This window comes from Carettochelys insculpta, chromosome 1 (assembly GCF_033958435.1).
Source record: "Carettochelys insculpta isolate YL-2023 chromosome 1, ASM3395843v1, whole genome shotgun sequence".
In the NCBI taxonomy this organism is placed as follows: Eukaryota; Metazoa; Chordata; order Testudines; family Carettochelyidae; genus Carettochelys; species Carettochelys insculpta.
This window is the reverse complement of record NC_134137.1, coordinates 207785344-207808782: the sequence shown is the minus strand read 5'-3', so window position 1 is coordinate 207808782 and position 23439 is coordinate 207785344.

Here is a 23439-nt window from a genome sequence, read left to right as displayed (position 1 = left end):
CCATCTAAGTTGTGTTTGCCTAGTTTATTGCTAAGAATATCATGTGAGACCATATCAAATGCCTTACTAAAGTCTAGGTATACCACATCTATTGCTTCTCCCTTATCCACAAGGCTGATTTGTCTTATCAAAGAAAGCTATCAGATTTGTTAGACATGATTTTTTCTTTACAAATCCATGCTGGTTGGTTCCTATCACCTTACCACCTTCCAAGTGTTTGCAGATGATTTCCTTAATTTCTTGTTCCATTGTCTTTCCTGGAACAGAAGTTAAACTGGCAGGTCTGTAGTTTCCTGTGTTGTTCTTATTCCCCTTTTTATAGAAGGGTACTATATTTGCCTTTTTTCAGTCTTCTGGAATCTCTCCTGTCTCCTATGATTTTCCAAAGGTGATAGCTAATGGCTCAACTACCTCCTCCATCAGCTCCTTGGGTATTCTAGGATGCATTTCATCAGGCCCTGGTGACTTGCAGACATCTAACTTTTCTAAGTGATTTTTAATTTGTTTTATTTTTATTTTATCTTCTAAACTTACCCCTTACCCACTGACATTCACTGTGTTAGGCATTCCTTCATCAGACCTCTCAGTGAAGACTGAAACAAAGAAGTCATTAAGCATCTCTGCCATTTCCAAGCATGGCAGGGCCAGGGTGGAGGGCACCTCAGAGGGAGCCCAAACAAACAGAAGGGCCTCATATAGGAGATACTGGGTGGGGGGGACAGGCATAGCCTGCCCACGGCTAAAAGGCCCCTCTCACAATGAGGGGGGGCCCATTAAAAACACCCAGTCACCAAATAGATATGGGGGACAACAAAGGAAAAAACAGGGGCGGGAGCGAGGGTCAAAGGTTTAAAATAAGGGAGCCGGAAGGGGACACTGAGCACAGGACCCCGGACAGCGCCTACCACTCCCCGAAGGTGTCTAGTGGACGCCACCCAGAGGAACTCTACTCGGATTCATGAGTGAAGGGAGGAATGGAAGTAGGCCCCACAGTCGCAGGTCGCCCCCTCTGCCAGCCTCTTCTCCCTGGTTTTGTAGATGGCCATTTTGGCCATGGTCAGGAGGAGGCAGATGAGGAGGTCCCGCGACTTTGTGGGGCCACAGATAGGGTGTGACAGAATGAGGAGGTGTGGGGAAAAAGTGCAGCTAGAACCTCAAGAGGAGGTTCTGGAGGAGCCGGAAAAGGGGCTGCAGCCTGGCGCACTCGACGTAGATGTGTGCCAGGTTCTCCCTCATGCCGCAGAAGGTGCAGGTGTCTGGGATGGGGGTGAACCGTGCCAGGTACACACCCGTCCTCACCACTCCATGGAGGATTCTCCAGCTGATGTCCCCAGCAGGCCGCGGAACCAAGGTGGAGTAGAGGCTGGCCCACTGGGGCTCCCCACCCTCCGATGGCGGAAAGAGGTCCCGACACTTGTGGTCGGGGCGGGACACGAGGGTGGGGAAGTGGAGCGTGTGAAGCACGAGCGCATACAGAAGATGTCTAGGCGCAGTTCGGAAGGGGACCGGCTGCAAGGTGTGCAGCCGGCTGAGGTGGTGGGGGGCAGGGGGGAGGGCAGGATCGCGAAGCCGGGGGCCCACGGAGAGGTCCGGAGGGCTAGGAATGAGAGTGGGGTGGGGTGCACCCTCTCACAGGAACCGACCGAGGTAGACTTGAGCAGTGGGCGGCAGGGCGGCCTTCACCTCCTCGAGTGCGCAAAGGGGGGAGCATAGGTTGGAGAGCCCCATGCGCTGGGCGAGCACCGGGGCCTCCATCCAGTCCCCCCGGTCGTAGTCCAGGAGGTCTCTGACCCTGGTAACTCCACCTAGGACCAACCTCCGGCGCACCTCGGGAGACTCCACCGCCTGCACACGAAGGTGGGGGTTGTGTAACAGGGGCTCTGCGAGGAGGTCTTCCCCCGCGGTGGCCCCTAAGGACCTGGAGGCTGCGAGCAGCCGCCAAGTGCGGAGGAGGTCCTGGTAGAAAGCCAGCAGCTCCGAGAGGCCTCGCGGACGGTCTCTCCAGGATAAATAGAGGAGCTGCCAGTCGTATCTGAGCCCTCGGTGACGGTGGATGAAAGCGTGCACCAGCGTGCTCCACGCCGGCCTATCTGCACTATTGGTGTTGAGGAGCCCTGCAGGGCCTGGAGGTGGAAGTCATGGACCTGAGTGCACATGCAAGTTAGGCCCTGTCCCCCCTCCTCTGAGGGAAGGTGGAGTACTCCTTCAGGGACCCAGTGCAGTCCTGGCCAGAAAAACTCCAGGATTAACCTCTGGAGCTGGTCCAGGAACTTCGGGGGTGGGACCACGGTGCTGAGGCGGTGCCAGAGCATTGACAGGACTAGTTGGTTCAGCACCAGTGCTCTCCCCCATAGGGAGAGACACTGGAGCAGTCCCGCCCACCTCAGCAACTGCTCAGCGACCCTGCCCTCTAAACCCTGCCAGTTTTCCGGTGGAGATGGATGCGTGGCGGATAGAAAGATGCCAAGATAGGACAGCGGACCCGCGCTCCACCGGATGGACTGAAGCGCGGGCGCGAGGTGGCTCGTCTGACATCCAGTCCCGACCACCAGGCTAGAGCCCTTGACCCAGTTGACCCAGGCAGAGGAGGCTGCCGAGTATGTAGGTCGGCAAGCCTCCAGACGTGCCAGGTCTCCCGGGCCCAGAACCACGAGAAGAACGTTGTCGGTGTACGCCGACAGGACCAGCCACAGCCCTGCCTCTGGAAGCACCAACCCCGTCAACTTTCGACAAAGGAGACATAGGAAGGGCTCGATGGCCAGGGCGTAGAGCTGTCCTGAGAGCGGGCAGCCTTGTCGCACTCCCCGTCCAAATCTGACCGGAACGGTCAGGGTCCAGGTGAGCTTGACCATGCACTCTGAGGCAGCGTACAGCACCCGGAGAAACCCAACAAAGCGGGGTCCGAAGCTGAAGGCCTGCAGGGTGTCCAGGAGATACCCGTGGTCCACCCTGTCGAACGCCTTCTCCTGGTCCAAGGACAGGAGGGCGAACGACAGGCCGTCCCTACACCCAAGCTCTAGGAGATCCCGGACCAAGGACAGATTGTGGAGGATGGTGCGGCCCGGGACAGTGTAGGTCTGGTCGGGGTGGACCACGTCCTGCAGCACGGACCCCAAGAGATGGGAGATGGCTTTAGCAATGATCTTGTAGTCCATGCTGAGGAGCGAGATGGGACGCCAGTTCCTGAGGTCGCGGGGGTCCCCCTTCTTGGGCAGCAGGGTGAGGACGGCACGCCTGCACGACAGGGGGAGGACCCCGCTTTGCAAGGCCTCGGCCCAGACGCTGAGTAGGTCTGGGCCAAGGACGTCCCAAAACACGCGGTAAAACTCCACAGTCAGCCCGTCCATGCCCGGGGATTTATTGGTGGGCATGAGATGGAGGGCTTCCGAGAGCTCGGCCAGAGTGAGAGGAAGCTCTAGCCGGTCCCAGTCGCCCATGCTGATCGAAGGGAGTTGGTCCCAGAGCACCCTGCAGGCATCGGCGTCGGTCGGATCTGGGGAGAAAAGGGTGGCGTAGAAGGTGCGAGCCCTCTCGCGCATCTCCACCAGATCCGTAAGAGGGGTGCCATCCTCCGCAAAAAGGCAAAGGATATGTTTTTGGCACCCCTCTTTTTCTCCAGGGTGTAGAAGAAGCGGGAGCCACGGTCCATCTCCTGGAGGAGTTGGATTCGCGACCTCACCAAGGCCCCCTGTGCCCGGAGGGCGTCAAGGGCCCTGAGCTCGTCCCTCTTCTCCTGGTACGTGCCGCAGAGGGATGGATCTCTGGGGCTGGTGGCTAAACGCCTCTCCAGCTCAAGGACCTCCCATTCCAGCTGCCCTATCAGCGCATCCCACCGCCGGCTGGCCCCCCCCGAGTATAGTTGCAGTAGAAGAGCCGCGCGTGCACCTTTCCCAGATCTCACCACTGCCGTGCCAAGGGAAAGGCGTGCCGTTGCTCGTGCCAGGCCAGCCAGAACTCCCAGAAGGACGCCACGAAGCCCACGTCCTCCAGCAGGCTGTTGTTGAAATGCCAGTCGGCCGACCCCCACTTCCCTGGTGAGAGGAAAGCCTTCACGGCTACCAGGGGGTGGTCCGAGAAGGGGGCCGGCCGCACGCTGGAGGTGTGGGCCCAGGAGAGATGGTGCCGCGAGATGTAAATGCGGTCCAACCGGGAGTGTACGGATTTATGGCCCACTGCTCGGACATAGGTGAAACCAGTGTCTTCGTCCGAGTGGTGGCTGTGCCAGACGTCCACCAGGGAGCTATGGATGAGAAGCTCCCTGAGGACGTCCGCAGTGGCCTGGCACTGCTCGGTCCCCATGCGGTCCCGCTCCTCGAGGGTGCAGTTGAAATCCCCGCCGAGGACCAGGCACTCGCGAGGATCAATGACATCAAGGAAGGCTGCCACCTGCCGGAAGAAGGGTGTTTTCTCCGGGCTGAGTGTTGGGGCATAGACATTGACGAGGTGGAGAGGCAGCCCCTCCACCCGCACCCGAAGATACAGCAGGTGGCCAGGCACAACCTCGACGCTCCCCAGCACCTCGGGCTGCAGGTCTGGGGAGAACAGGGTCACTACCCCGGCCCGGTGGGCTGAGAGGTGACTAAAGTGGATCCCATCTCCGCACTCCAGCCACCACTTGGCTTCGGCAGCTGGGGTAGTGTAGGTCTCCTGTAGGAAGGTGACCGAGTACCCCCCCTCTCGGAGGAAGGAGAGCACTTGGCACCTACGGAGACCCAACCCGCAGCCCCTGACATTTAGAGTGGCAAAGATGATCAGCGCCATTTGGAGGGCTGGGGAGGATCCTCACCAGAGGGAGCACCGACAGTTCCCGTGGGGCCACGCAGCAAACCGTGACCAACCCCAAAGGTGACAAGGGCGTCACGGAAGCCGCAGGCCCATTCGTAAGCCGTGGTGTCCCTCCTCCCGGTCCCCTTGCCCTCCTTCAGAAGGGCCCTCACAGACTCGAAGATGGTGTTGAAGTCCCCCCAGCGCTGAAGGGCGAGAGCAACCCTGTTCTTGGAGCCACGAACGTCCTCCAAGAACTGGAGCATCTCTCCCACCAGTGCATGGGGTGCTAAGGCCTCGGTGTCTTGAGTACCCGTCAGCCTTGTGTTCTTTTGGGCCCCACGGCCAGAGAAAAGATTGGGGTGGGGGCTGGGGGCTGGTTTTGGGGAGGATAAGGGCGGCAGAGGGGGAGCAGCCCCGGAAGTGCTGGGAGAGGGCTATATAAGGGGGGCCTCCCGAGGGATTACTGCCTCGGGGGCGGGTGTGAGTGTACAGGGATCAAAAGGAAGGGTGGGAGGAGGTGGGGTGGGGGCGTGGGGGATGGGAATCATCGGGGGAAGGGAGGGGTCGTGAGGGGGAGGGAGGAGGAGGAAGGGGAGGGTCTGGAGGGGGTAGGATTGCAGGTTCTGGGGAGGGGCATTGGCTAGGACAAGGTATGGGGGTGGTGGCAAGTGGTGGGGCTAAAATGGGAGCAGGGGTGGGGATATGGACAGAAGGGGTATCGGGAGGGGGGGCTTCCTCGGATGGTGGCGGGGAGGGGGGTAAGGGCAGGGTGCTGGCATGCTCAGCAGGAGGTGCCAACAGGTCGGAAGGGGGGGGTGTCAGGGTCTTTAGTTCTGGGGCCAAAGGAGGGGCACAAGGAGAACTCTGCTTCCCCCGGGGTGCCCAGGGGATGGCCGACTCCCGTGGGGAGGTCGTCGCAAATTAAGGGGCGGGGAGTCACCTCCTGGGACGTCCCAAGGCAGAGGGAGGTGGTAGTTAGGGGGTCGCTGGTAGATGGGAAGGGGGAGGGTGGAGGGGGTGGTGGTGAGTGGACGGACGGCCCACAGGCCTCCAGTAGTATGCCGTCTACGTCCAGGGCCACCGGGGTGAGGCCTAGGGCCTCGACCTCCTGCGAGAGGAGGGCGAGGCCAAGGCCCACCTCCTCCGGACACCCCGCAGCAGCGGTCTGGGTGGTGGCTGGAGGGGTGTCGGGGGAGGGCACAGGCTCAAAAAAGGCCTTCTCAGCCTCTTCAGGCTCCGGCTCCGGGGCAGAGGGGATGCTATCTTCCTTAGCCCCCGCCGCGGCAGCCTCCGTCACCCCCGGCAGATGGTCAGTAGCCGGGGGTTCGGCAGGTGGGTCGGGGCTAGCAGCTCTTTTCTGTGCTTTGCGCGGCACCTCCACCCCGTCCTCCGACGGGGTGGGGTGCCGGACGCGCACACTCCTTTTCCTCCATTTCCCCCCTGCCAACACCCAGCCCTCCGAGGAGGCGGCCTGGGCAGTAGAGCAGCAGGGGCCAGGGGACAGAGCTGATGAAGAGGGAGGGAGGGAAGAAGGGGGCGGGGCTGCAAGGGAGAGGGGCAACCCGCCTGGGGCGGGCCCTCTTCTGGTCCTGCCGCCAGCCCTGCCTCCCTCTCCTCTGCAGGCCTGGCTCTTGTGCCCGCTTGGGCACCAGCGCCTGCTTCTTCTTGCCAGGCACCATGCAGCTGGGCATCCTCCGACACCCGAGCAGCAATGGATCCGTCCAGGAAGAGAGGAGGAGGGGCGGTCCCAGGGCCTGTCGTGGTCGGGGCGCCGCCAGTCTCGTGGCTGATGCTCCCCGGGTTGGAGGAGGTCCCAGGCTCCCCTTCGTGTCAAGCCAGGGGGCAATCCCTCCGGACGTGCCCCGCTGCCCGGCACACAAAGCACCGGGCCTCCCCCAGGGTATAAAAGACCCGGTACTGGGCCCCTTGATAGGGCACCAGTATAGTCCCCTCCTGGGCCACCCCGCCCTGTGCTGCCGCCAGCGGCAGTTGGACCCGGGCCTGCCGGCGGAAGGAGAGCATGTGCCGTAGGGCAGGGTCTTTACAGCCTAGGGGGAGGGGACTCAGGACCGTCAAAGGCCGGCCCAGGGTGGTGAGGAAAGGCAGAAGGGCAGAGTTGGGAAGGAAGGGTGGAACAGATGAAAAAACCATCTGCATGCCCAGGTCTTCCAGCGGCTCCAGGGGCACGTGCACGCCCCCAACCGCCAGGCCCCTCTCCACCGCCTCCTGGGCGGTGACCTCTGAAGCCAGGAAGAAAACGATCTTCCCAAACATCCGGGAGGACACCACCACAGCCGCGGGCCCCACCACCCGTGCCAACGCCCGCACGTAGGTCTCCACGTGGGGCGAGGCAGCCACCAGGAGGCAGCGGACTCCGTGCCTCCTGGTGAGCGCGGGGAGGGGGCCGCAACCGTTGGGGATGGTAGTCCTGGTGGACGCAGAGGGAGCAGGGTGCAGGGCTGCGGCCGCCGCCTGGGCATACAACCTGGGGGCTGAGATGTCAGGGCCCCCAGGAGTGGTGGAGGGAGCAGTGGGGAGGGAAGAAGGGGAGGCTGCGGTGAGTGGTTTGGCAGCCTGGGGGAGAGTCCCTGCCACGGGAGGTTTGGCCTTCCGGGTGGGGCTCTTGCCCTTTCTTTTCCCCTGGCCCTTCCTGCCCTTTTGGGGGGGTGGGTTCAGGGCCGGGTTGCTGGAGGATGCCGCGGCGGAGGCGGTAGGAGCTCCGGAGCCCGCGCCCTCAGCCGACATGGCGGCAGAGTTGTGGGTGGCCCTGGAGGAGTGGGCCGCCATTTCAGGGGTGGGAGGGGTGACAGTGGAAGGCGGAGGGAGGAGGGGGTCACCGGATGACCCTCCAGTGGGTGTGGGGGTCATGCTGGTGGGTTTAAGAGGGGGGAAGTTTATTGTGGGTGGGGGCCTTTAAGAAAGAACGGGGGAGGGGGAGGAAAGTGGAAGGGAAGGGAGGGGTGAGGCGTGGCTGCCCCTCCCCCACTGGCCGGGCTGAGGACCCAGTCAGATGGGGGAAGGGCAGGGCAAGGGGAGTGAGGTCAGGGAAAGGAGAAAGCAAAAATGGCCACTACTCCCAGCACAAGATGGTAAGATGGCTCCTGTTTCTGCACTGGGATGTGAGGGATCAAACTCTGTGCATGTGTGTGGGGGCTGGGGGGGGCTCAGGCGCTTGGGTAAAACAAAAACAAGGGGGGGAGGGGGCGTGGGCACGTTGGCGGGGGGAAGGAGGAGGCACAGCCAACCTAGGGGGAATGGGCGTGGGGTTAATGGGGGAAGGGGTGTGCCCACGTGTGCCTGAGGGGTGGTCCCACAGCAGCTGCTGCAGAGCCTCAGGAAACCTGGGGGGAGAAGGAAGGGGCAGCTGGTTGAAGGGGCCCAGGTGGAGGGGGCCCCAGTGGCAGCTGGGTGTGGGGGGGCATTAGGGGAGGGGGTGGCTGTAGGGGTCATGCCCTAACACCCCACCCCTGGCTATGCAGCCCCCCCTCTGGAGTCCCGGTGGAGAGGGGCCCTGCCCAAACTCACCCCTCCCCAAGCCACTCCACAGGAGGCTGTGGAGGGAGCCCAACTGCCACTTTAAGAAAGCCCCTTACCTTCTCTGGGTGGTGAGAATGCAGCAGCTGCTGGATGAAGGGGTGGGCCCAAATGGGGGGCCAGCAGTTTTTCCCCCAGAAGATGGAAAGGGGGGGGGACCCCCTGCTGAAGGGCAGGGGGCAAGAGTCCCCCACCCTCCACCCACTCAGCAGCTCCTAAGAGAACTAGCCGGAAGGGTGGAGGAGCAGGGGTAGAAGGAGAGAGCCTACCTGAGGCAGGAGGGAAGCTGACCCCGGGGGAGAGGGGGGAAGACAGCCCTGCAGGGGCTCCAGGCAACCAGGGGCTGGCCGGCTCCCGGCAACTCGCCTTCCAACCGTGGGGCAGGGGGCATCCCACGGCAGCAGCACCCCTGCAGGAGCACCCACAGCCAAGCAGAAGGGCTTTCAGCGCAGTTACAGGCAGCTGGGTGGGAGATGGCTCAGCCTAATTAAAGCCAGCTGGCCCGAATGACTGGACCAATAACAGGCCTTTAAAAACCCTTCACAGGGGGAAGGGTGGGGAGAGTATGAGAGATGAGCAGAGAAACACAAGGAAACATGAGTAGTGAGGAGGAGTAGGTTTGAGAGCAGCAGGAACACTGGAGATCACAGAGGGAGAGCAGGAGCTTCTACAAGATCAAGAGTGAGGACCAGTGACTGCTGTGGCCTGGAGAAGGTACCAGGGGGAATCATCTGGGGAAGTGGCATCGGTAGGAGAGCTGCTGTGCCAAGGGCTAAGGGAGTCGGCTCCTCCCACTGGCAACTGCACAGGATACATGGGCCAGAACCTGGCACAAGTGGGTGGGGGCTGGGTTCCCCCCACACCACCTCTCACCCTAGTGAGGGCAACTGGGCCCTTAAATGGTCCTAATGGACTGAATAGAGGCCAGAGGCCCAGGAATAGGACTGACCTTGTCACACAAGTTTTGTGTTATTGTTTCTCCCTCTTCAGTGAGCAATGGGACTACCCTGTCCTTGGTCTTCCTCTTGCTTCTAATGTATTTATAAAAAGTCGTCTTGTTTCCCTTTATGCCTGTAGCTATTTTGAGCTCATTTTGTGCCTTTGCCTTTCTAATCTTGCCCCTGCATTCCTGTGTTGTTTACCTATATTCATCCTTTGTAATTTGTCCTACTTTCCATTTTTTATAAGATTCCTTTTTTATTTTGAGATCATGCAAGATCTCCTTGTTCAGCCAAGGTGGTCTTTTGCCATATTTTCTGTCTTTCCTACACAGTAGGATAACTAGCTTTGGGACCCTTAATCATGTCGTTTTGAAAAACTGCCAACTCTCCTCAGTAGTTTTTCCCGAGTCTTGCTTCCCATGGGACCCTACCTACCAGCTCGCTGAGTTTACCAAAATCCGCCTTTCTTAAATCCATTGTCTCTATTTTACTGTTCTCCCTTCTACCCTTCCTTAGAATTGTGAACTCTATGATTTCATGATCACTTTCATCCCAGCTGCCTTCCACTCTCAGATTCTCAATGAGTTGCTCCCTATTTGATAAAATCAAATCTAGGACAGCTTCCCCCCCCCCCCCCCCCCCGGTAGCTTTTTCAACATTCTGAAGTAAAAATTTGTCTCCAAATGCAGTCCAAGAGCTTACTGGATAGTCTGTGTTGCTGTGTTAGTTTCCCAACATGTATCTGGATAGTTGAAGTCCCCCATCACCACCAAATCCTGGGCCCTGGATGATTTTGTTAGTTGTTTTAAAAAAAAGCCTCTTCCTCCTGGGTAGGTGGCCTGTAGTAGACTCCTAGCAGGACATCACCCTTGTTTTTTTTACACCTTTTAGCTTAGCCCAGAGACTCTCAACACACCCGTTTCCTATGTCCATCTTCACCTCAGTCCAAGTGTGTACATTTTTAATATATAAGGCAACACCTCCTCCCTTTTTCCCCATCTACCCTTCCTAAGCAAGCTGTACCCTTCCATACCAACATCTTTCCTCCCAGTTTTGTCATGGCCATCCTTTTTCTCTGCCATTATAGCCCGTGCTCCCTTCCATTTCTGACCCATCTCCTAGGCCTCCATCTTCTCTACTTATCCGTGGGCTTTGCTCCCCTGTCTCCGTCGAACCTAATTTAAAGCCTGTCTGTGTCCAAATAGGGTCTTCCCTCTCCTCGAAAGGTGAATGCCATCTCTGCCTAGCAATCCTTCCTGGAATAGCATCCTGTGGTCGAGGAAGTCAAAGCCCTCCTGGTGACACCATTTACGCAGCCAGGCATTCACCTCCAGGATGCACCTGTCTCTGCCTGGGCCCCTATCTTTGACAGGAAGGATTGAAGAGAATACCACCTGCACCCCAAACTCCTTAAGACGTACTCCCAGAGCCTTGTAGTCATTCTTGATCCACTCAGTGTCACATCTCACAGTATCATTAGTGACCACATGGATGAGTAGTATGGGGTAGTAGTCAGAGGGCTGGATAATCCTCAACAACACCTCCATAACATCTGGATACGGGCCCCCAGCAGGCAGCATACATCCCGAGATGAAATGTCAGAGCGACAGATGGGCACCTCTATCACCCTCAGAAGAGAATTGCCGACCACCACCACTCTACGTTTCCTCCTCACAGTGGCGGCAGCAGACTTCCCAGCCTTGGGGGTATGAGGCTTCTCCTCTTCTGTATGGGGAGATTCCTTGTCTCCTGTATCAAGTACAGCATGACGGGTTTCCTAGTACCATGGTGGGAGTGTTCAGAGCAGGGGTGGAAAACTGCCTGCTGCCAGAAATAAACAGCTGCCAGTGTCCACCCTGAGGCATCTCCTCCTCCACCAGTGGTGTGTCAGCTGTCCTGTGTACTGGGAAGGCTACCTCAGCTGTCTCCACATGAATACTGTCCAGGAATTGTTCATGGATTCAGATACTCCTCAACCTAGCCACCTTCTCCTGCAGCTCTCCCACCTGCTGCCTGAGAGATACCACCAGCAGGCACCTTTCACACTGGATGGTCCCCCCAGCCTGGATATCATTAAGTGGGAATTGCAAGCCAAAGTCCTTGCAAAACCACACCAGGATCTGGGTAGAGGCATCAATGGTCAGCCAGTCTGTCTGGCTACAGGCAGAGGGGACAGAAGCAGAGCTGGCACAGGTGTTGCAGGTCCTCCTGATCATTGTAGGCCTCCCTCTGGTAAACTCCCTCTTAAACTCCTCTGTCTGCTTTGCTTCCCTGGTCACTCTGCCTCTGGCTCATGAAAGCCTGCTGGCCTAGATCAGGCCTTATCCCCTCCACAGTCACACAGGGGAAGGCTGATCCTGAGGCTGATCAAAGGCAATCAAGGGCACAAAGGTCAGGCACTCAGTCCAATTGCCACTGAAACTGAAACTGAAATCAGAATCACAATTGAAAAGTCAAACAGTCAAGCACACTCTCTCACCACAAAAGCTAGCACTCTCACCAGGTAGCTTCTTCAGGGCAGGCTCACTTGCTCTCTTGCTCCTTGAGCTCTCCTGCCTCTGGAAGCAGCTCCCTGTCGCCTCCTCCTTCCATCTTTTGGGGAGGAACTGCTGCCCCCCACTTGAGCCCACCTCCTCATCCAGCAGCTGCTGCATCCTCACCCACCAGGAAAGGTAAGGGGCTTCTTAAAGCGGTGGTTGGGCCCCCTCCACGGGCCTCCTTCTGTGGAGTAGCTTGGGAGGGCTGAGTTTGGGCTGAGCCCTTCTTTTTCATCAGGGCTCCAGAGGGGTGGTTGCATAGCCAGGGGTGGGGTGTTAGGGTGTGCCCCTGCCCCACCCCTGCAGCCACCCCCTCCCTTACTGCCCCCCCACCCACACCCAGCCGCTGCTGGGGGCCTCTCCTCCACCTAGGCCCCCTTCTAACCAGCTGCCTATTCCTTCTTCCCCTGGTTTCTTGAGGCTCTGCAGCAGCTGCTGTGGCCCCCCCCCACCTCAGGGGCACGTGGGCACCCCCTTCCCCCATCACCCCCCCATTCCCCCCAGGTTGGCTGTGCCACCCCTCCTTCCCCCCTTCAAGTGCCCACACCCCCTCCCCCCCTTTTTATTTTCACTTTGCCAAAGTGCCTGAGCCCCCCCCCCCCACCGCACACGCACATGCACACGCACACGCACACTCAGAGTTTGATCCCTCACATCCCAGTGCAGAAAAGGAGCCATCTTACCATCTTGTGCTGGGAGTAGCGGCCATCTTTGATTTCACCTTCCCCTGACCTCACTGCCCTTGCTCTGCCCTTCCCCCATCTGACTGGGTCCTCAGCCCGGCCAGTGGGGGAGGGGCAGCCACGCCTCCACCCTTCTTTCCCCTCCACTCTCCTCCCCTCCCCTGCTTTCCCTTAAAGGCCCCCAAGCCCAACAAACTTCCCCCATCTTAAAACCCACCACCATGACCCCCACACCCACCGGAGGGTCATCCGGTGACCCCCTCCACCCTCCGTCTTCCACTGTCACCCCTCCCACCCCCGAAACGGCGGCCCACTTATCCAGGGCCGCCCAAGACTCTGCCGCCATGTCGGATGAGTGCGCGGGTGCAGGCTCCGGGGCTCCTACCGCCTCCGCCGCGGCGTCCTGCAGCACCCCGGCCCCGAACCCACTCCCCCAAAAGGGCAGTAAGGGCCAGGGGAAAAGGAAGGGCAAGAGCCCCGCCTGGAAGGCTAAACCCCCCGTGGCGGGGACTCTCCCCCAGGCTGCCCAAGCACTCGCTGCAGCCTCCCCTTCTTCCCTTCCCCCTGCTCCCTCCACCACCCCTGGGGGCCCTGACATCTCAGCCCCCAGGTTGTATGCCCAGGCGGCGGCCGCCGCCCCGCACCCTGCTCCTTCCGCCTCCACCAGGACTACCATCCCCAACGGTCGCGGCCCCTTCCCTGCGCTCACCAGGAGGCACGGGGTCCGCTGCCTCCTGGTGGCAGCCTCGCCCCACGTGGAAACCTACGTGCGGGCGTTGGCACGGGTGGTGGGGTCCGCGGCCGTGGTGGCGGCCTCCCGGATGTTCGGGAAGATCGTCTTCTTCCTGGCTTCGGAGGCCACCGCCCAGGAGGCGGTGGAAAGGGGCCTGGCGGTTGGGGGCGTGCACGTGCCCCTGGAGCCGCTGGAAGACCTGGGTGTGCGGGTGGTGTTCTCGTCCGTCCCGCCCTTCCTTCCCAATGCCGCCCTTCTGCCTTTCCTCACCGCCCTGGGCCAGCCTTTGACGGTCCTGAGTCCCCTCCCACTAGGCTGCAAAGACCCCGCCCTACGGCATGTGCTCTCATTCCGCCGGCAGGCCCGGGTCCCACTGCCACCGGCGGCAGCACAGGGCGGGGTGGCCCAGGAGGGGACTATACTGGTGCCCTATCAAGGGGCCCAGTACCGGGTCCTCTCCATCCTGGGGGAGGCCCGGTGCTTTGGGTGCCGGGCAGCGGGGCATGTCCGGAGGGATTGCCCCCTGGCCCGGCACGAAGAGGAGGAGCCCGGGACCTCCTCCGACCCGGGGGGTGGCAGCCACGAGACCAGCGGCTCCCCGACCGCGACAGGCCCTGGAACCGCCCCTCCTCCTTTAGGCCCGGACGGATCCATCGCCGCTCGGGCGTCGGAGGGCGCCCGGCAGCATGGTGCCGGGTGAGAAGAAGAGGGCGCCGGTGCCCGAGCGGGCACAAAAGCCGAGCCCGCGGAGGAGAGCGAGGCAGGGCTGGCGGCAGGACCAAAAGAGGGCCCACCCCAGGGCAGGTCGCCACTCTCCCTTGCCACCCCACTCCCCTCCTCCCTCCTTGTCGGCCCTATCCCCTGGCCCCTCCTCCTCTACTGCCCAGCCTGCCTCCTCGGAGGGCTGGGTATTGGGGGGGGGGGGGGGGGGGGGGAAAGGAAGAAAGGGGGTGCGCTCGTCTGGCACCCCACCCCGCCAGAGGACGGGGTAGAGGTGCCACGCAAGGCACCCAAGAGATCCGCCAGCCCCGCTCCACCCGCCGAACCCGCGGCCACCAACTACCCGCCGGGGGTGACGGAGGCTACCGCCGCAGCAGCCGGGGAGATTAACACCCCGTCAGCCCCGGACCCAGAACCAAAAGAGGCCGAGACGGCCCTTCCTGTGCCCACGCCCTCCTCCGACACCCCTCCGGCCGCTACCCAGGCGGCTGTAACGGAGCGCCCGGAGGAGGTGGGCCCCGGCCTCGCCCTCCTCTCACAGGAGGTCGAGGCCCTGGGCCTCACCCCGGTGGCCCTGGATATGAAAGGCCTGCTATTAGAGGCCTGTGGGCTGCCTATGGACTCTCCCCCACCCCTCCCTCCAGCAACCCCTCAATTGCCACCTCCTTCTGCCCTGAAACGTCCCAAGAGGCGACCCCTCCCTCAACTAGGGACGACCCCCTGGCAGAGGTCGGCCAGCCCCCGGACGCTCCAGGGGAATCAGGGCTCCCCTTGCACCCCCCCTTCATCCCCGGAACCGAAAACCCAGACACCCTCCCCCCCGACCTGCCGGCGCCTCCCGCTGAGAGTGCCGGCACCTCGTCCTCCACCCTGCCACTGCCCGAGGAAGTCCCCCTTTTGGAGACCCCCTTGGCCCATATTTCCGCCCTTGCTCCCACCTTGGCCTCACTGCTTGCCACCCCTGCCATACCCTCTCCCGGCCAATGCCCCACTCCAGAACCCGCAATCCCCCCCCCCCCCCCCCCCGCTCCAAACCCTCTCCTTCCTCCTCCACCTCCACCTCCTCCTCCTCCCCCTCCCCCCACGGATCTCTACCTCCCCTGCCCCCATCCCTCCTCCTCTTTTCTACCCCTGCCCACTCATACCTGCCCCCGAGGTCGTAACCCCTCGGGGGGGCCCTCTTGCACTGCCCTCTCCCAGCACTTCCAGGGCTGCTTTCCCTCTGCCGCCCTCATCCCTCCCAAACTCAGGCCCCAGTCCCTACCCCAACCTCTTCTCTGGCCATGGGGCCCAAAAGAACACGAGGCAGACGGGTTCTCAAGACCCCGAGGCCTCGGCACCCCACGCGCTGGCGGGCAAGATGCGCCAGTTCTTGGAGGACGTCCGTGGCTCCAAGAACAAGGTTACTGTCACCCTCCAGCGCTGGGGGGGCTTCCATTCCGCCTTAGAGTCCGTGAGGGCCCTTCTGAAGGAGGGCAAGAGGACCGGGAAGAGGGACGCCGCGGTCTACCAAAGGGCCCATGGCTTCCGTGACGCCCTCGTCACCTTTGGCGTCGCTCACGGCTTGCTGCATGGCCCCATGGGAACCGTCGGCGCTCCCTCTGGCGAGGATCCTCCCCAGCCCTCCAAATGGCGCCGTTCCTCATTGCCACACTAAATGTCAGGGGCTGCGGGTCGGGTCTCTGCAGGTGCCGAGTGCTCTCCTTCCTCCGAGAGGTGGGGTACTCCGTCACCTTTCTACAGGAGACCCATACTACTACGGCCACCGAAGCCAAGTGGCGGCTGGAGTGGGGAGACGGGGTCCACTTTAGTCATTTCTCGGCCCACCAGGCCAGGGTAGCAACCCTGTTCTCCCCAGACCTGCAGCCCGAGGTGCTGGGGAGCGTCGAGGTCGTGCTGGGCCGCCTGCTGTATCTCCGGGTGTGGGTGGAGGGGCTGCCTCTCCACCTTGTCAACATCTATGCCCCAACACTCGGCCCAGAGAGAACCCCCTTCTTCCGGCAGGCGGCGGCCTTCCTCGACACCATCAATCCTCGCGAGTGCCTGGTCCTCGGCGGGGATTTCAACTGCACCCTCGAGGAGCGGGACCGCACGGGGACCGAGAAGTGCGAGGCCGCTGAGGACATCCTCAGGGAGCTCATTAACCATCACTCCCTGGTGGACGTCTGGTGCAGTCACCACCTGGACGAGGATGCTGGTTTCACCTACGTCTGGGTGGTGGGCCATAAACCTGCACACTCCTGGTTGGACCGCATTTACATCTCGCGGCACCATCTCTCCCGGGACCACGCCTCCAGCGTACGGCCGGCCCCCTTCTCAGACCACCATCTGGTGGCTGTGAAGGTTTCCCTCTTCCCAGGGAAGTGGGGGTCAGCCTACTGGCATTTTAACAACAGCCTACTGGAGGACGTGGGCTTCGTGGCGTCCTTCCGGGAGTTCTGGCTGGCCTGGCGCAAGCAGCGGCATGCCTTTCCCTCGGCACGGCGGTGGTGGGACCTGGGAAAGGTGCGCGTGTGGCTATTCTGCCACGACTATACTCGGGGGGGCCAGCCGGCGGCGGGATGCGTTGATCGGGCAGCTGGAACGGGAGGTCCTTGAGCTGGAGAGGCGTTTAGCCGCCAGCCCCAGAGATCCATCCCTCTGCGGCACGTACCAGGAGAAGCGGGATGAGCTCAGGACCCTTGACGCCCATCGGGCACAGGGGGCCTTGGTGAGATCGCGAATCCAACTCCTCCGGGAGATGGACTGCGGCTCCCGCTTCTTCTACGCCCTGGAGAAAAAGAGGGGCGCCAAAAAACATATCCTCTGCCTTCTGGCGGAGGATGGCACCCCTCTTACGGATCCGGTGGAGATGCGCGAGAGGGCTCGTACCTTCTACGCCGCCCTTTTCTCCCCGGATCCGACCGACGCTGACGCCTGCAGGGCGCTCTGGGACCAACTCCCGTCGGTCAGCACGGGCAACCGGGACCGGCTACAGCTTCCTCTCACTCTGGCCAAGCTCTCGGAAGCCCTCCGTCTCATCCCACCAATAAATCCCAGGGCATGGACGGGCTGACCGTGGAGTTTTACCGCGTTTTGGGACGTCCTCGGCCCAGACCTGCTCGGCATCTGGGCCAAGGCCTTGCAAAGCGGGGTGCTCCCCCCTCATGCAGGCGTGCAGTCTTCACCCTGCTACCCAAGAAGGGGGACCCCCGCGACCTCAAGAACTGGCGTCCCATCTCGCTCCTCAGCACGGATTCCAAGATCATTGCCAAAGCCATCTCCTGTCGCTTGGGGTCCGTGCTGCAGGACGTGTTCCACCCCGACCAGACCTACTCCGTCCCGGGCCGCACCATCCTCCATAATTTGTTCCTGGTCTGGGATCTCCTAGAGCTTGGGTGTAGGGACGGCCTGTCGTTCGCCCTTCTGTCCTTGGACCAGGAGAAAGCATTCGACAGGGTGGACCACGGGTATCTCCTGGCCACCCTGTAGGCCTTCGGCTTCAGACGCCGCTTTGTCGGGTTTCTCCGTGTGCTGTACGCTGCCTCAGAGCACATGGTCAAGCTCAACTGGACCCTGACCACTCCAGTCAGCTTCAGACGGGGAGTACGACAAGGCTGCCCACTCTCAGGACAGCTCTATGCCCTGGCCATCAAGCCCTTGCTCTGCCTCCTTCGTCAAAAGTTGACGGGGTTGGTGCTTCCAGAGGCAGGGCCGCGGCTGGTGCTGTCGGCGTACGCCAACGACGTGCTTCTCGTGGTCCAGGACCCGGGAGACCTGGCGCGTTTGGAGGCTTGCCAACTTACCTACTGGGCAGCCTCCTCCGCCTGGGTCAAGAGCTCTGGCCTGGTGGTTGGGACTGGATGGCAGACAAGCCGCCTCCCACCCGCGCTTCAGGCCATCCGGTGGAGCGCGGGTCCGCTGCTCTATCTGGGCGTCTTTCTATCCGCCATGCATCCCTCTCTGCCGAAACACTGGCAGGGCTTAGAGAGCAGGGTCGCTGAGTGGTTGTGGAGATGGACGGGACTGCTCCAGTGTCTCTCCCTATGAGGGAGAGCGCTGGTGTTGAACCAACTAGTCCTGTCCATGCTGTGGCACCGCCTCAGAACCCTGGTCCCACCCCCCGGGTTCCTGGACCAGCTCCAGAGGTTAATCCTGGAGGTCTTCTGGCCAGGACTGCACTGGGTCCCTGCAGGGGTACTCCATCTTCCCCCGGAGGAGGGGGGACAGGGCCTGACTTTCATGCGCACTCAGGTCCATGTCTTCCGCGTCTGGGCCCTGCAGAGACTTCTCAACACCAACAGTGCAGATAGTCCGGCATGGAGTACGCTGGCGCATGCTTTCCTCCGCCGTTACCGAGGGCTCCGATACGACCGGCAGCTCCTTTATTTATCCTGGAGAGACCGTCCGCGAGGCCTCTCGGAGCTGCCGGCCTTCTACCAGGACCTCCTCCGCACCTGGCAGCTGCTCGCAGCCTCCAGGTCCTTAGGGGCCACCGTGGGGGAAGACCTCCTCGCAGAGCCCCGTTACACAACCCCCACCTTCGTGTGCAGGCGGTGGAGTCTCCCATGGTGCGCCGGAGGTTGGTCCTAGGTGGAATCACCAGGGTCGGAGACCTCCTCGACTACAACTGGGGGGACTGGATGGAGGCTCTGGCACTCGCCCGGTGCATGGGGCTCTCCAACCTATGCTCCCCCTGTCGCGTACTCGAGGAGGTGAAGGCCGCCCTGCTGTCCACCGCTCATAGTTACCTCGGTTGGGCCCCGCGAGAGGGTGCACCCTGCCCCACTCCTAGCCCTCCGGACCTCTCCGTGGGCCCCCGGCTTCGCGATCCTGCCCGCTTCTCTCCCCCCCCCCCCCCCCCCCCATCACCTCAGCCGGCTGCACACTTTGCAGCTGGTCCCCTTCTGAACCACGCCTAGACATCTTCTGTACACGCTCGTGCTTCACACGCTCCACTTCCCCACCCTTGTGTCCCGCCCCGACCACAAGTGGCAGGACCTTTTCCCGCCATTGGAGGGTGGGGAGCCCAGGTGGGCCAGCCTCTACTCCACCTTGGTTCCGCAGCCCGCTGGGGACATCAGCTGGAGAATCCTCCATGGAGCGGTGAGCACGGGCGTGTACCTGGAGTGGTTCATCCCCATCCCAGACACCTGCACCTTCTGCAGCACAAGGGAGAACCTGGCACATATCTACGTGGAGTGCGGCAGGCTGCAGCCCCTCTTCCGGCTTCTCCAGAACCTCCTTGTGGTTCTGGCTGCACTTTTCCCCGCACCTCCTCATTCTGTCACACCCTATCCGTGGCCCCACAAAGTCGGGAGACCTCCTCGTCAGCCTCCTACTGGCCACGGCCAAAATGGCAATCTACAAAACCAGGGAGAGGAGGCTGCCAGACGGGGCGACCTGCGACTGTGGGGCCTACTGCCGTTCCTCCCTCCGGTCACAAATCCAAGCAGAGTTCCTCTGGGAGGCGTCCACCAACTCCTTGGACACCTTTTGAGGAGCGGTGGGCGCTGTCTGGCGTCCCCTGCTCGGTGTCCCCCCTCCAGTTCCCGTATTTTAAACCTTTGACTCTCACCTCTGCCCCTCTTTTTCTCCTTCATTGTCCCCCGCATCTATTTGGGATTGGGCTTTTTTTAGTGGGCCCCCCCGTCATTGCGAAAGGGGCCTTCAGGCATAGCCTGCCCACTCCCCCCGGTACTCCAATATGCTGCAGCCCCCTGGTTCGTACAATTTAGTTTCAAATACAAATAAGAGTATGTGATTAGCTACAAAAAGGAAGGAACAAACACTTGAAAAGACTATATAGGTTGTACATCCCTACCCAGCACTCTCAGGGTCCTGAATGAGGGGAGTTCAGGCCTACTGACTGCCCTGTGGGTGGGCTGCTAGCATGCTGGCTAGACTTGCCTCCTGGCTGCTGTAGGCTGCCTGCCCCCTGGCTGCCTGCAGGGGTGGTGGATACTCCAATCCTGCTGGGCTCCATCCCCGTCATGGGGCTGTCAGGCTTCTGCAGCCCGTTGGGTTCCTCATGGCTGTGGGTTTGCTGGCAGGACTCCATGCCCCAGTTGGGCTTCTCACCACAGGGCTCCTGGTGGGGCTCCCTGACTCAGGTTGGGCTCCTTACAGTGTGGCTCCCCAACCCAGCTCCCCATAGCGGGGCTTCCTGACCAGCTGCCTGCCCCAGGAGTGCCACCATCAGGGCTCTGCAGCTGGAGCTCTGTGGTCCAGGCACTTTCTGGTCTAGCAACTTCTGTGGTCTTACCAGGAGAGGGAGTTTGTCTGTCTGTAAAAGCCAATCGGGAATAAAATGAATACAGTAAACCCTCCATTTAATGGACTAATGGGGGGAAGAAGTGTCTGTTTAAACCCGGATGTCTGTTAAATTGGAGGGTTTGCTGAGATCCGCTCCCATCAGGGTCCCCCAAACCCAGTCCTCTTCCCAAAAAATGTGCCTGGTACTCACCCACTGCTGGAGGGGGGCCCCCTCACCACAAGCAGCTGGAGCTGCTGGGCCCTGGGCCATACGCAGTTGGAGGAACCACCAACACCACCAGAGCTGCCACATGGTCCTCCCTGGGCATATACAAGAGTCATCTGCACATGTATGTGCCCCACCCTGGTAGGAGAAGAACATGGTGGCTCCAGCAGAGGCGATGGTCCAGGCAGCAGCAGCTCCAGAGGCTTGGGTAAGTTCCTTACTTTTTTTCTAATATTTTTGAGTGGGGGCAGGATTTCGGATTTTATGGGCCCTGATTAAGCAGGCTTTGGGAACAATGGGGGTCTGTAAAATAGAGGATTTACTGTATTTTTTTATGTAGCCAACAGGGTCTGGGTTAAGTCAGGTTATATCTGAAGTAAGATTACTTTAGAGAAGAAAAATATGATCTTCAAGTGCTCTGCAAAATATGTAAGTGTGTAATATCCAGCTCTCAGCAGAGGTCTTAAAATCACCACGATCTTTCATGATGAATAGTAACAGAGAGAGAGTTGTGCTAGTCTATATACTAGCAAAACAAAAAAGCAGTCAAGTAGCACCTATAAGTTTAGCCGTTTACATTTAGCCGTCATTTAGCCGTTTGGAATGGAGATCCATTGACTACATGAAAAAACTCGCCCAGATCCAGACAGACATCTTCTTTCTCTCCAAATGCAAGAAAATGGACATTGTACCCAAGGGACTAACAGTGGGGAAAAACCCATTACAATCAACGTGCTACACCAACTACAGTGAGCATCTAATGCAACATGCTCTCTAAGAAACTGAGGAACCACTTGATCAAAATCCTTTATAATAAACAAAAGATGATCAAAAAAGAAAAGAGACCAGTTAGTCAACATTTTAATGGAGTGGGCCATTCTATTAATGACTTAAGAGTTTTCGTGTTACTGTAGAAAATTTTTTACACCACTATTGAAAGGGAGACAGCTGAGCTGTCTTTTATATTCAAATTCGGCACATCAACACGTGGTTTGAATCGGGATGGGAATTTTCTGAGTCGCTATAGGGGCTCTTTTTTTATACTAGGCTTAATCTAATGCTTGACCTTACCCGCCCCCCCACCCCTCTAATCTCTGATTTGCTCACCTTGATCACTTTTTTTTTTTTTTTTTCCTTATTTGTCCTCCTTGATTACTATTTTTGCTTCTCCGTGCCTTCAATAGTGAGTCTGTTCTGGTGTGGCTATGGTCTGAAGAAGTGGGTCTGTCGCACAAAAGCTCACTTAATAAATTATTTTGTTAGTCTTTAAAGTGCTACTTGGCTGCTTTTTTGTCACGATGTTTCACTTTGAATTTGCATTCTTCATGCAGCCAAATAGTCAAAACGTACATTAGCACTGATCTCTTATGTATTCTTAAAGAAAACGACACACAGGAAAGATGCACTCTATTATCAGACAATCAGTTCCAGATAGCATCTCTGCTGTTTACTTGATGGAGTTTGAGGTGGATCCCTATAAACCTGTCTTTAACAAACACAGTTTGACTTTTATTACTTCTTTACTACAGTTAAATGGCTTAACTTCTTTTCAGTGAAAAAGGAGCACTATGTTGACTTGGTAACAGTTTTCCAAAGGCAAAACTGAAGCTACTGATGATGTAATCCTGCTCTATTCTCTCAGGTTTTTTTAAAATTCTCCTTTCCTTCTGTATGTGTGTTTCTGTTCTATTTGTGTATGAAGAAGGGAGGGTGATGGGTTTTGTGATCATTTTATACCACTTCAGAGAGGAGTTTCAAGTTTAGAAATAAAAATAAATGAAATATCCCAGGTGTTTTATATAAATCTCAAGCTTTTTCAGTCTTACCCTTGAGCCCTAAAAGAAGGAAGAGAAATAAAGAAGATTCACAAAACAATTGTTAATGTCATTATCTACCTTAGATGTTTCCGGGCATGTCTACACTGCCCTGGAGCATTGCGCTGCTGCCAGCAGAGCCATGCTAATGAGGTTCCTAGAAAGTGCAAATAGTTTGCTATTTACATACTCACATGGCTAATTTGTATAGCCGCATGAGATTTCATTCTCAGCAGAGGCTGGCAGTAAAAAGGCCATGTGGCTGTGCCTTTGCCAGCTAAACCCACCCCCTGTCGCCAGTCCCTTATCCCAGAAAAAAATTTAGAGATAGGACACTGACGAACAAAGAGACTATGGCCATGTCTACACTAGCAAGTGCTTTCAGAAAAAAATCACTCCCTTTTTCCAAAGAATGCATGGAATGTCCACACATAAAATGTGCTTTTGAGATCACCTCCTTGCAAAAACTTCTTTCAGAGGAGGAAAAAAAAAAAAAAAAAAAAAAAAGCACGTGTAGATGCTCTGTAGGCTCTTTTGAAAGAGCAGTCCTCACGGCACCAGATTTTTTGATCCTTGGCCTGGTCTTTTGAAAGAGCAGGGGAAGTGTGGATGCTCTCTTTCAAAAGAAGATGTTCCAGACCATCATGTTTTGAAAGATGGCTGTAGTGTAGACATGGCCTACATGACTTGCCAGCAGTCACACAGGAATTCCATGGAAGAGCAAAATATTGAACCCAGGGTCTTGCAATTGCTAACCAGTGTTTTTCAGTAGCTTGAATACAAGATAAAGATTTATTCATTCCTGTTCCTCCTGAGTTCTGGTCTTGAACTGAACATGCTAGGACCTTGGATCAATCAGCACTTCTGCTTCAGTTTCCACACCAGTTAGAGGAATATTTGTTCCCCCTTCTGTTCACATGTGCTGGAGGAGTAATTAAAATTTGTAAAAATAATCTGAAAATGTAAATGATCTATACAACCCACTCATTTTTTTTTTTTTCTTATTAGTGGGTTAGTGAAGTTGATGACAAAGTACTGATGTGTAGAGGTCACACACAGAGTACTTCACAGACAGAAATGTCTACCCAAGATCCAGGGACAGACATCTGTCAAGGCTGATCCCCACCCGGGCACGCTGACAAAAGAAGGTAGGGGCTTGTGAGAACTTTAAGTATAGTGACACTAAAGCTTTCTGCTTTAAAAAAAAAAAAAAAAAAAAAAAAAAAAAATCCCCAAGATCAGATTTCCCG